At 41.4% G+C, this 14209-nt stretch overlaps 1 protein-coding gene across 1 annotated transcript in view; it reads left to right on the forward strand.

Moving 5' to 3' along the window:
- ITPKA (inositol-trisphosphate 3-kinase A) overlaps positions 1–14209 on the forward strand; it is a 104714-nt gene that overhangs the window by 19534 nt on the left and 70971 nt on the right. The gene's annotated exons all lie outside the window — the stretch shown is intronic.

Consider the following 14209-nt stretch of genomic DNA (forward strand, 5'->3'; position numbering starts at 1 on the left):
GGTGCATTCCGGCAGAAGAAGTTAAAGGGGTATTCCAGGCCAAAACTTTTTTTTTTATATATATCAACTGGCTCCGGAAAGTTAAACAGATTTGTAAATTACTTCTATTAAAAAATCTTAATCCTTCCAATAGTTATTAGCTTCTGAAGTTGAGTTGTTGTTCTCTGTCTAACTGCTCTCTGATGACTCACGTCCTGGGAGCTGTCCAGCTCCTATGGGGATATTCTCCCATCATGCACAGCTCCCGGGACGTGACATCATCATTGAGCAGTTAGACAGAAAACTTCGGAAGCTAATAACTATTGGAAGGATTAAGATTTTTTAATAGAAGTAATTTACAAATCTGTTTAACTTTCCGGAGCCAGTTGATATATAAAAAAAAAAGTTTTGGCCTGGAATACCCCTTTAAAACCACCTGCCATTGTATCTGTGAAGGCCCCTATTCACTCCTGGTGACTCAATTCGGGTCATTTTCCAACCGTATCCTTTAGCCCAGACTGAAAACTGTACCAGACCACAATTTTCAGTCCAGGCCTAAATTCGGATACGGTCAGAAAATCACCCCAACTGTATTACTAAGTGACTTGATTCAGGTATTATACTGAATGGGGTCTGGCACAGACACATTGGCAGGCAGTTCCGAGCTTCTCTTGCCAAATTTGTGCCATGGAGGCACAAAACATAGTGTGAATGCACCCAATTACAGTAAGGAGGTATATATCTTGCCCCAGAAATATTTTGAGAAATAGATTTATTCAATATTTTTTCTGCAAACTGGCCACTCACTGAACAAAAAGATACAACATTGTAATGTGTGAAGTAAAGACTGTGAAAAAGCTGCATCTCTTAGTTCTGGTCTGTTTATTCTGAGGATTGGTGGTAAGGCCACCATCATTAAAGAGGTACGCCGGTGGAAAACTTTTTTTTTTAAATGAACTGGTGGCAGAAAGTTAAACAGATTTGTAAATTACTTTTATTAAAAAATCTTAATCCTTTTAGTACTTATTAGCTGCTGAATACTACTTAGGAAATTCTTTTCTTTTTGGAACACAGAGCTCTCTGCTGACATCATGACCACAGTGCTCTCTGCTGACATCTCTGTCTATTTTAAGAACTGTCCAGAGTAGGAGAAAATCCCCATAGCAAACATATGCTGCTCTGAACAGTTCCTAAAATTGACAGAGATGTCAGTAGAGAGCACTGTGCTCGTGATGTCAGTAGAGAGCACTGTGTTCCAAAAAGAAAAGAATTTCCTATGTAGTATTCAGCAGCTAATAAGTACTGGAAGGATTAGGATTTTTTAGTAGAAGTAATTTACAAATCTGTTTAACTTTCTGGCACCAGTTGATTTAAAAAAAAAGTTTTCCACTGGAGTACCCCTTTAACAAAGTATTGGCATACTCTAGCTGTATACTATGACTTTGCTGGGAAACTCATATAGATTATGTTGGCACAATTTATATATATATATTTTTTTTTTACTTGTGTTAAAGCAAACAGTAGAACTTATATATCACAGACATATGGCTTCAATGTATGCCTCGATATAGGCATACTGTGGCTTATGTTGCCCATAGGACTCCTATACAGTGGTCCCTCAAGTTACAATATTAATTGGTTCCAGGACGACCATTGTATGTTGAAATCATTGTATGTTGAGACCATAACTCTATAGGAACCTGGTAATTGGTTCTGAAGCCCCAAATTGTAATCCAAAAATAGGAAAAAGTGAGGATCAAAGAAAAATAAGTATATAACTAATACAGATAAAGCAAATCCTTACATAGAAAAGTAAGAAAGATCTGCTGGGAGCTGTAAATCACTGTCTATGTCAGTGTTTCCCAACCAGGGTGTCTCCAGATGTTGCAAAACTACAACTCCCAGCATGCCAGGACAGCTGAAGGCTGTCCTGGCATGCTGGGAGTTGTAGTTTTGCAACAGCTGGAGGCACCCTCTTTGGGTAACACTGGTCCATGTAGAGGAAAGAAGCTTCTTCAGCGTCTGTACAGAACACACAATGTCCTAAAAAAAAACAAAAATGGAACCGCCCTCACCTGGTGTCCAAAGGAGCAGGTAACCCTGGCAGAGGTAAAGAGTACAGAACATGTAATACCTCCCTGTACTGTAGGGGGCGAAACCAGACACCAGTCAGTGCATACGCTTCAGTAATACAGGGGTTTTACCAGTGAAATATCCATTCTGATTGGTCGGTTCTTCCAGCCATTGACACGTTTCACAGATTCCATAGCATTGTATGTTGAGTCTGGTTTCGAGTTACAATGGTCCAGAAAAGACCATTGTATGTTGAAACTATTGTATGTTGAGGCCATTGTATGTTGAGGGATCACTGTATAGGTATTTAGACACATATCTGCCTGTGTATGCCAAAAGTATACTCTGCTTTGCAAAGGAGGGTGAATATAGCCCCATGGATACATCTGGTGCATTCACCTGCAACTCCCAAGGTCAGAAACCGGTGTGTGAACATAGCCTAAGAAGTGGCAGCAAAGGTTATTTGTATACTGCATTAGAGGAGTTTTCTGGACCCATGCTGGTCACAAGAACAGAGGTAATTTGTCCCCCGAGTGAATGGAATGGCCATGTGCATGCTCAACCACCGCTTTATTTATTCTCTTTGGGAATTTCAAGCATTGATAAGCATTGAACTTGGCTTTGTAAGGAAGTCCCATAGACAATGAATTGAGCAGTGGCTGAGCATGTCTGCTGCTTTATTTACCCAGGGTACAGTTCACCTCAGTTGGACTCCCGGCCATTGAATACCCACCAGTCAGTTAGTTGTTCCCCGTCCTGTGGATAGGGGATAACTTTTAATATTGAGATAACGCTTTAGAACTATCAATCGAACGATAGTCAACGAGTCAGCTATTCCTACCATTATACATCCTCACCTAGTTTGATGTTTCTTGCATGTGTTATCATTATACATCCTCACCTAGTTTGATGTTTCTTGCATGTGTTATCATTGACAATTTACGCTAAAGCAAGGTATTGGATATGTGGAAATCCTGCATGCCCAGCACTTTCCCCCTGAACAGGGTTGGAGATACCCCCCCATACATGTTAGATGTTTGCCTGGTTAGCGGGTTTGGATGAGGTTTGTCTAATGTGTATGATCATCTTTAATAAGATTAATGTTCGAACAGTCACTATGTGGAGATTCCTGTGAGTATTATTCCCATTTAGTTCAGGTTTATGCACTGGTGCACTCATATGATCTATTGTGGGTGACTGGTGGCATTTGGCCAATAGATATAGAGAGCTAAGCGGGATGTGTTTTCAGTTGTCTGCACATCACTACAGGCATATTCCAGGATCCAAGCTTGTTACAGTGCGCTGATCCATGACACATCATGTTTAAAGATTTTTTGTTTTCCATACTTCAGCAGTTTGTGTACATTAAAAATAGGCCACTTGCTACATGTCTGCAAATAAGTGCTTAGCTCCAGCACAAAAAAAAAGTGAAAATGCTGAAGAATTGTTTAAACAGTATCTTTACTCATTGGCAGAATAACATTTTCTGCTGTAAATGTCACAATGAAAATACAGTAGAATCTGTAGGTGTCATGTTATAGAGCAGAAGGAGCCGAACAGATTGATATACTTATTTATTATGGGAAAAGATTCAGAATAACAAGTCATTTATTCATCTCTGATTATTCTGTGCTTAGGAGTCCGGTAGGCGGTCCTAATCAGCACCTGACTGTTATCTTTAGTTGGAAGTCTGTCAATCACTGAGTAGCTCCACCCAATAGACTCCTAAGCCCAGAATAGACAGAGTTTTTTAATGAATGAATGACAAGTTGTCTTAATATGCAGCTGACAGATGCTTTTTCACTGTGACAGGTTCCCTTTAAAGGGGGTTTTCTGGTAAAGTAAAATAGTTTTCAAATATATTGCTAGGGACTGGAGTGGACTTCTTCATTCATAACCTCAGCTGGAGGGGAGAACAGATACAAAGAACATTACTCACTATGCACAACCTATTGATTTTAATAGACACCATGCAATGCTTCATGTCCCCTGTGGTGGCGCTGCTGTAAAGTTAATACTTGCAGGTAGAGATGAGCGAACTTACAGTAAATTCGATTAATCACGAACTTCTCGGCTCGGCAGTTGATGACTTATCCTGCATGAATTAGTTCAGCTTTCAGGTGCTCCGGTGGGCTGGAAAGGGTGGATACAGTCTTAGGAAAGAGTCTCCTAGGACTGTATCCACCTTTTCCAGCCCACGGGAGCACCTGAAGGCTGAACTCATTTATGCAGGATAAGGCATCAACTGCCGAGCCGAGAAGTTTGTGACGAATCGAATTTACTGTAAGTTCGCTCATCTCTACTTGCAGGTTACAGATGATTGATGGAGGTCTCAGCCATAGGACAGCCCATTATCAGTTTGTATTCATTGAGCCCTTTAACCAAATTGGATCATCAGCTCTGTAACTTAGTCAGGCCACCTGCAGTTGGGACAGCTTGATATTCAACACAGGTTCCCTTTAAAGTAAATGTTATTTTAGATTACCCTATACAGTGATCCCTCAACTTACAATGGCCTCAACATACAATAGTTTCAACATACAATGGTCTTTTCTGGACCATTGTAACTTGAAACCAGACTTGACATACAATATTACAGACAGTCCAGATCTGTGAAACGTGTCAATGACTGGAGGAACCGACCAATCAGAATGGACATTCACTGGTAAAACCCCTGTATTCCTAAAGTGCACTGAATTCCTGTCTGGTAGCGCCCCCTACAGTACAGGGAGATATTACATGTTCTGTTCTACTTTTAACCTGTGCCAGGGTTAGCTGCTCCTTTGGACACCAGTAAGGGCGGCTCCATTTTCCTCTTTTTTTAAGGACATTTCGTGTACTATACAGGACCCTGAAGAAGCTCTTGTCCTCTACATAGACTAGTGTTTCCCAAAGAGGGTGCCTCCAGCTGTTGCAAAACTACAACTCCCAGCATGCCCGGACAGCCAAAGGCTGTCCGGGCATGCTGGGAGTTGTAGTTTTGCAACAGCTGGAGGCACCCTGTTTGGAAAACACTGAATTAGACAGTGATTACAGCTCCCAGCAGCTCTCTCTGACTTTTATATGGAAGGACTTGCTTTATCTATATTAGTTATTAGAGATGAGCAAACTTACAGTAAATTCGATTCGTCACGAACTTCTCGGCTCGGCAGTTGATGCTCTTATCCTGCATAAATTAGTTCAGCTTTCAGGTGCTCCGGTGGGCTGGAAAAGGTGGATACAGTCCTAGGAGACTCTTTCCTAGGAATGTATCCACCTTTTCCAGCCCACCGAAGCACCTGCAGTGTGAACTAATTTATGCAGGAAAAGACATCAACTGCCGAGCCGAGAAGTTCGTGACGAATCGAATTTACTGTAAGTTCGCTCATCTCTATTAGTTATCTTCTTATTTTTCTTTAACCCTTACTTTTTCCTATTTTTAGATGACATTTTGGTGGCTTCAGAACGAATTACCAGGTTTCCATAGAGTTCTGGTCTCAACATACAATGGTTTCAACATACAATGGTCGTCCTGGAACCAATTCATATTGTAACTTGACGGACCACTGTATTTGCCTATTGTGGAGCTGCAATTTACTGATATACAGTATATTAATAAGTGGAAACCTTCTGTTTACACTTTTAGCTGTTTCCCTCATTTGCTAAGATGTTCGGATTTTACTATATGGTGACTTTCTAGGTTGACTCTCTCTTTAGTCAAGAGCTAATAATCCATTTTAAAAGAGGCCACCAATATATTTCTTTAGCTGACAAAGAAGCGACCTAAACTAATAAAGGGGACCTGTAGTCAGTCCAAAAATTGTCTTGTAGCCCTGATTCCAATGGTGTTTTTACTTTCTTGCTACACCATCCCATTCCTGAGATATAGGGGGTCCACTATTAGGTTGACTATCTATACTTTATACTAAATAGCCAGCTAGGTAGATAAAAAATTATGCAAACCACAACAAGCAAGAAATCTCTTTATGCAATGAGGTAATGTACAGACAAGGAGAGCGCTCCTAGTGTGATACCGTAATGCAAAGATAATATAAACAGACAAGAAAACTTGCTCACCAAGTATAGTTGTACTGCGACCAAGTACAACTATGGTGAAGGCGTGTAGTGACCCTGCAACGGGCGAAGAACGGCAGCTGCTCCTGGACACACAGGCGAAGTAATTAAACGGATCCCTCCAAGGAACAAACCAGGATAGAGGCAGCGCACAGGACTTCAAAGGTAAAATGGTTTATTTACCCGGCATGCAACGCGTTTCGCTGGATAACCAGCTTCATCAGGCATGTTGAGGGTAGAGACACATAGGGTATTTATACACAACAGTTAACCCGCACATTGCTGGAATAAAATGCTTTTATTCCAGCAATGTGCGGGTTAACTGTTGTGTATAAATACCCTATGTGTCTCTACCCTCAACATGCCTGATGAAGCTGATTATCCAGCGAAACGCGTTGCATGCCGGGTAAATAAACCATTTTACCTTTGAAGTCCTGTGCGCTGCCTCTATCCTGGTTTGTTCCTTGGAGGGATCCGTTTAATTATTTATGCAATGAGGGCGCTGAGGTTCCCTGAAAGGATAAATCCTCACATGGAGCAAGATCTTGATTCAAATCTTTATTTTTGCTGATAACATAAAAACTTGACAATGTGTTTTGGCTCAGGTTTTGCACCTTATGGATGGTAGATAAGGCTCCTCATTTCCTTAAATGTAGGGGAGGGGGGTCTGACGTGGAACCTGCAATTCTGATTGGTCCCCGGTTATTAGTGGTGTATACCCCAAGGTTCAGTACTGGGCCCGCTCTTGTCTAACTTATTTATTAATGACATAGAGAATGGGATTAACATCTCTGTTTCTGTCTGGGAGAATCACTGGTAGAGAAGAATCCGGGTGTACTTGTAGATCATAGACTACAGAACAGCATGCAATGTCAGGCAGCTGCTTCTAAGGCTAGCAGCATTATTGTATCATAGAAGTCATGGACTTAAAGGGGTACTCCGGCCCTGAGACATCTTATCCCCTATCCAAAGGATAGGGGATAAGATGTCTTACCGTGGGGGGGGGGGTCCCGCCGCTGGGGACCCCCGCAATCTTGTATTTGCCACCCACCTGTTTGAGCTGCACGCCGCAGTGCCAGCTCACAAACAGCCGGGTGGCGACTACGGGGCCGGAGTATCCTGACGTCACGACTCCGCCCCCATGTGACATCACCCCCCGCTATGCAAGTCTATGGTAGGGGGCGTGACGGCCTTCACACCCCCTCCCCATAGACTTGCATAGCGGGGGTGACATCACACGGGGGTGGAGTCGTGATGTCACGATACTCCGGCCCTGTGGTCGCCACCCGGCTGTTTGTGAGCTGGCACCGCGGCGTGCAGCTCAAACAGGTGGGTGGCAAATACAAGATTGCTGGGGTCCCCAGCGGCGGCGGCACCCCCCGGTGGGATAAGATGTCTCAGGACTGGAGTATGCCTTTAAGGGACAGGGATATAATACTTTATAATGCATAAGTACTAAGTACTGGAATATGCTGTTCAGTTTTGGGCACCAGTTCATAAAAGGGATATTCTGGAGCTGAAGTGGGTACAGAGACACGCAAATAAACTAATAAGGGGTATGGAACATCTAAGCTATGAGGAAAGATTAGAAGAATTACATTTGTTTAGACAGTTAAGGGAGATATGATCAATTTATATATATATATATATATATATATATATATAAAGGCCCATACAAAAAAATATGGGGGAAAACCCCCTCAAAAATATTTCAGGTTAAACCCCCTCAAAGGACAAAATAAGCATGACAGCTCCATGGTGAATGATGTTTCTATTTCACTATTCATTCACAGTAAATTGATTTACATACATTTGAATAATTGCAAAGGAGCATTTGTTATAAGTGGTGCAATAGATATTTCACAATCAAGTAACGATCGTCGGTATTTCTCCATTCTCCTTCAATGATATCTAAGTCTGAGCCATAAACAGTTGTAGGGTGTTCTGCGGCTCCAGAATCCATCACAAAGCAGGTTTTATGTCACATCCTCTTAAGTCCAAAGGGAAGCAGTTGCCCATAGCAACCATTGCTTCTTTCATATGTAAAAAGGCCTCTAAGAAATGAAAGCTGGAGTCTGGTTTGTTACTATGGCCAACCACACCAATGTTCCTCTGCACATGGTTTGATAAGTCTATGGGTGGGATATATCTAGCTGTCTTATTCTAAGGCTATTTGTTGGCCATAGCAACTGAGACAACTTACTATAAGACAGCGTGCTCAATGGTCTGCTAAGTGATTACCACAGAGTAATACAAAGAAATGAAAGGCAACAAGAGGTGCGCCCCTAGTGAGGACCGTCTGGGTAGGTAAATCAGGATGAAGAAAAAGATGGGTGTTGCGCTTAGAGCACAACACCTACAGTAGCGTCTGGAAATGAATGGAGTGCCGGACAGCTGCCAAGAGGAACTTACCGGAGTGACGTCAGTCTCACCGGTAGCAAGGCAATGGAAGGAATGAATGAAAAGGTGTTCCCCCCAGTAACAGCGCTGGTCCATAAGTGGATGTGAATATATGTATTATGACATATAAAGCAACGCGTTTCGACCCCGGACAGGGGTCTTCATCAGGCGTCTGCGTTTGAGTCACCGTTTGACTCCGGTCGGCTCATTAAAGTAAATGGAGTCACGGGCTGATCCGGCTGGGGTACGGAAGCGCCCGGTTTTCCCCTCCCCCAGCCGGATTCGTCACCCGTATGTAAAAAACGAGGTGTGAATGCAGCCTAAGCTTAGACTTCCTGTTCTGTACACATCATTTCCCAATAGCATCTTTCTTCCCTGCACAGACAAGAGTACAGTGAAAGTTGACATCAGTTTCTAGATAACACTGGATGCACCACCATTTACAGCAGAAATCAGCCACCCCCTCCATGTAAAGTGAAAAGGTCACAAAGAATGCCCAGTAGTGTCTTCAGTTAACCTAAATGGGACAGGTCCGGTCTATTGTTGTCTATGTCTATGGGTCCTGCCGTAAAGCATATCACTAAATGCTGTTAAAAACAGCCCAGGCAAGATGATCGCCCCCCATAATAATGTACAAAAAAATAAAAACTATTACAATCAGAAAATAGAGACTGATTGGAAAAAAGGAACAGGTTTTATTATCTTTGACGTGTGAACATGGCTATACATATAAGACTAGTATTTTCCAAAAAGTGTGTCTCCAGCTGTTGCAAAAATACAACTGCCAGCATGTCCGGAGATACAGTCTTTGAAAAACATTGTATTAGACTCTTATGTCCGAACCTGCCTATTTCAGCTAGACTAAGTGTACCTGTAGTCAACAAAAACTTTTTATACAGTGATCCCTCAACTTACAATGGCCTTAACATACAATAGTTTCAACATACAATGGTCTTTTCTGGACCATTGTAACTTGAAACCGGACTCAACATACAATGCTATGGAATCTGTGAAACATGTCAATGGCTGGAAGAACCGACCAATCAGAATGGGCATTTACTGGTAAAACCCGTGTATTCCTAAAGTGCATGCACTCACTGGTGTCTGGTAGCGCCCCCTACAGTACAGGGAGGTATTACATGTTCTGTACTCTTTACCTGTGCCAGGGTTAGCTGCTCCTTTGGACATCAGGTGGGGGCGGCTCCATTTTCTTTTTTTTTTACATTGCGTGTTCTGTATAGGACCCTGAAGAAGCTCCTGTCCTCTACATAGACCAGTGTTTGCCAAAGAGGTTGCCTCCAGCTTTTGCAAAACTACAACTCCCAGCATGCCCGGACAGCCTTTGGCTGTCCGGGCATGCTGGGAGTTGTAGTTTTGCAACAGCTGGAGGAACCCTGGTTGGGAAACACTGAAATAGACAGTGATTACAGCTCCCAGCAGATCTTTCTTACTTTTATATGTAAGGGATTTGCTTTATCTATATTAGTTATCTACTTATTTATCTTTAATCCTCACTTTTTCCTATTTTTGGATGACATTTTGGTGGCTTCAGAACCAATTACCAGGTTTCCATAGAGTTATGGTCTCAACATACAATGGTTTCAACATACAATGGTCGTCCTGGAACCAATTAATATTGTAACTTGAGGGACCACTGAATAACGTAGATAATACCATTATATGTATATTTGTAATATACATTGGTTAAAAATTGTGTATATTTTTGTCCCTGCAGCTATTGCCTGTGTGTTATGAGGAGTCTCTAAGGAGTCTCTCTATGAGGGCTCTGTGCACTAAGAAAAAGCAGGACAGTGTGCACTGAGGCTCTATAACAGTGGTCTCCAACCTGCGGACCTCCAGATGTTGCAAAACTACAACTCCCAGCATGCCCGGACAGCCAATGGCTGTCCGGGCATGCTGGGAGTTGTAGTTTTGCAACATCTGAAGGTCCGCAGGTTGAAGACCACTGTTCTATAACATGCTCCTGGCTCATACATGAGGATGATTGACAAGCCAGGAGCCTGCACAGAGCCCCGGTTGTCCTGTCATCACTTCCTGTATTTGGACTCCTCAGAGACACACAGACAATAGCTGCAGGAACAGCATTTTTTCACCCACAAATATACACAATTTTTAACCAATGTATATTACAAATATACATATAATGGTATTATCTACATTATATAAAATTTGGGGAAAAGGCATTGGGCTAAATTGATACATTTGTTCTCAGAATGTACGACTAAGGGTGCAGAAAACGCACCTGAAACGCATTACAAATGTATCCTGTCTTTGGTTTTTTTAACCAATAAAGAACTACTTTGCATGAGGTCTGCGCTGGACATCCCTGTAGTTTCCATTTGTTTTCAAAAGTATCTGCCTTACTTTACTCTCTCCTTTTACTTTTGTCATGTATCTCAAGATTTAGTGTTCATTTAACATGTTGTAAAACCTCACAGTAAATATCTTTGTTTCTAAATATCTGTAGGAGCGATGGTAAAATAGAATCATTAAAGGGGTTATCCAGGAAAAACTTTTTATATATATATCAACTGGCTCCAGAAAGTTAAACAGATTTGTAAATTACTTCTGTTAAAAAATCTTAAGCCTTTCAATAATTATCAGCTGCTGAAGTTGAGTTGTTGTTTTCTGTCTGGCAACAGTGCTCTCTGCTGACATCTCTGCTTGTTTCGGGAACTGCACAGAGTAGAAGAGGTTTGCTATGGGGATTTGCTTCTAAACTGGGCGGTTCACGAGACACGTGTCATCAGAGAGCACTTAGACAGAAAAGAACAACTCAACTTCAGAAGCTCATAAGTACTGAAAGGATTAAGATTTTTTTAATAGAAGTAATTTGCAAATCTGTTTAACTTTCTGGAGCCAGTTGATATATAAAAAAAAATTTTTTTCCTGGATAACCCCTTTAAATAATCCCAAAATAATTTAATGAAATGGCCATTGTAGGTAGACCGGTCTATTATACTTTATATCTATATACTCTATACAGTGCCCTACACTGAAGTTTAATTGATTCTCAGCTACAAAGTAAAGCTGCAAAAGTTGCTGAATGACTTTATTGCAGGATAGTGTAGACACATTTAAGAGTCAGGTACCTTAGATCTGTGAAAGCATTCTACACTAAGTATATATAAGTGGATAAAATATTCATGTGATCCAATGAAAGAAATCCTAATTGATGGTCTGCTTGTGCATGTCATCGATAATTTATGTGTATGTGAAATCTCAGAACTCTTGCAGGAACTTGTGCGGGAAACCTTTGAGAACCTGGCTTGGTAAGCTTGTAGCAGACCTTTACTGTTTAAAGGGGTACTCCAATAGAAAACACTTTAAACGCTTTTAACGCTTTTTAAAAACCAACTGGAAAAAAATCATAACTACATGCAGGAAAATTTCTACGTTTAAAATTGTTATATTCTGACCCCTATAACTTTTTTTATTTTTCCGTGTATGGGGCGGTATTTGTGCCGTGATCTGAAATTTTTGTATTCATAGGACTTATTGATCGCTTTTTATTAATTTTTCCATGATATAAAAAGTGACCAAAAATACACTATTTTGGAATTTGGAATTTTTTTTGCGCGTACGCCATTGACTGTGCGGTTTAATCAACTATATATTTTTATAATTCAGACATTTCTGCACGCGGCGATACCACATATGTTTATTTTTATTTACACTTTTTTTTATGGGAAAAGAGGGGTGATTCAAACTTTTATTAGGGAAGGGATTAAATGATCACACTGATCTTTTACACTGATCAGTGGTTTCTCATTGGAAACCACTGATCGATGATTCTGCCGCTTGACTGCTCATGCCTGGATCTCAGGCACTGAGCAGTCATTCGGCGATCGGACACCAGTAGGCAAGGTAAGGGACCCTCCTGCTGTGTCACAGCTGTTCGGGATGCCGTGATTTTGCCATGGACATCCCAAACAGCCCCCTGAGCTAACCGGCAACGATTTACTTTAACTTTAGACGCGATGTTCAATGTTGAACGCTGCGTCTAAAGGGTTAATAGTGCGCGGCACCGAGATCAGTGCCGCGCGCTATTAGCCACGGGCTGTAGCCCCACGTTATGGGTCCTGTAGGGGTTAAAATTGCTGTTGGGAAAAGGCGCCTTCCAATAAGAGAGACCTGGAGCAGTTTGCAAAGGAAGAGTGGTCCAACATTCCGGGCGAGAGGTGTAAGAAGCTTATTGATGGTTATAGGAAGCGACTGATTTCAGTTATTTTTTCCAAAGGGTGTGCAACCAAATATTAAGTTAAGGGTGCCAATAATTTTGTCCAGCCCATTTTTGTAGTTTGGTGTGACATTATGTCCAATACACACAAAGGGAATAAACATGTGTATAGCAAAACATATGTTACTGCAATCCTTTTCTGTGAGAAATACTTCATTTTCTTGAAATATTTCAGGGGTGCCAACATTTACGGCCATGACTGTAGGTGCTGTTAATATTGATCATATTGATACATACGTGCACAATCATACAGGGACTGAACAGCACAGTTTGGTTTAATGCAAGCCATGGTAAGATAGCAGATTGTTGCTGTATAGGAAACAGTATTGTTTATGACTTTATGACCATTACGAACATTCTGGGAACGTCAAATTTGCAGTGTTACAAGGTCATCCACGCCCTTCTTTCCCAAAAGGAAACATTTTAAACCATGTGCATCTTGTATTGAACCAAATATCACATAGTAAGATCAAACCATGAAATTATATGCATCATGTCCTAATATATCAAACTGTGACCATTTGGTTTGGGGGCCTATTTATAAAGAAACCACTTGTCTATATATAAAACAGCTGCCAAAAAGTGCAAAATAAGGCTACTATTTAATAGGACCTTCCTTAGGACAGTGTGAACGGCCTAGTCCAGGCCAGAAACGCGTTTATGTGTGCCATAAATTAAAGGGGTTCTCCAGGAAAAAACTTTTTTATATATATCAACTGGCTCCAGAAAGTTAAACAGATTTATAAATGACTTCTATTAAAAAATCTTAATCCTTTCAGTACTTATGAGCTTCTGAAGTTGAGTTGTTCTTTTCTGTCTAAGTGCTCTCTGATGACACGTGTCTAGGGAACCGCCCAGTTTAGAAGCAAATCCCCATAGAAACCTCTTCTACTCTATGCAGTTCCCAAGAGACAAGCAGATATGTCAGCAGAGAACACTATGGCCAGACAGAAAAGAACAACTCAACTTCAGCAGCTAATAACTATTGGAAGGATTAACTTCACTTTTCTAGGGAACCGCCCAGTTTAGAAGCAAATCCCCATAGCAAACCTCTTCTACTCTATGCAGTTCCCAAGACAAGCAGAGATATCAGAAGAGAACACTATGGCCAGACAGAAAAGAACAACTCAACTTCAGCAGCTGATAACTATTGGAAGGATTAACCTCACTTGTTAAAAAAAGAGTAAGGGATACTCATCTGTCCAGTTCCCCAATGTCGCTGTGGTGCCTGGATCCCCACTGATCAGTGTTTTCTAGTTCCCTCTCAATATGTAGGAAATGCCCACTCAGCCAGTTACTGGCACCAGCAGTAAGACAGTGATTAGCTTAGTGGACGTGTCCTTGTATTCGGATATCACAAGGGAGCAATGATCAGTGGGGGTCTTGGCACCACTAGAATGGCAGAAGCTTAGGCAACTGAGTATATGTTTTTTAAGGCAACCT

The sequence above is a fragment of the Hyla sarda genome, chromosome 11 (assembly GCF_029499605.1).
Source record: "Hyla sarda isolate aHylSar1 chromosome 11, aHylSar1.hap1, whole genome shotgun sequence".
NCBI classification, from domain to species: domain Eukaryota; kingdom Metazoa; phylum Chordata; class Amphibia; order Anura; family Hylidae; genus Hyla; species Hyla sarda.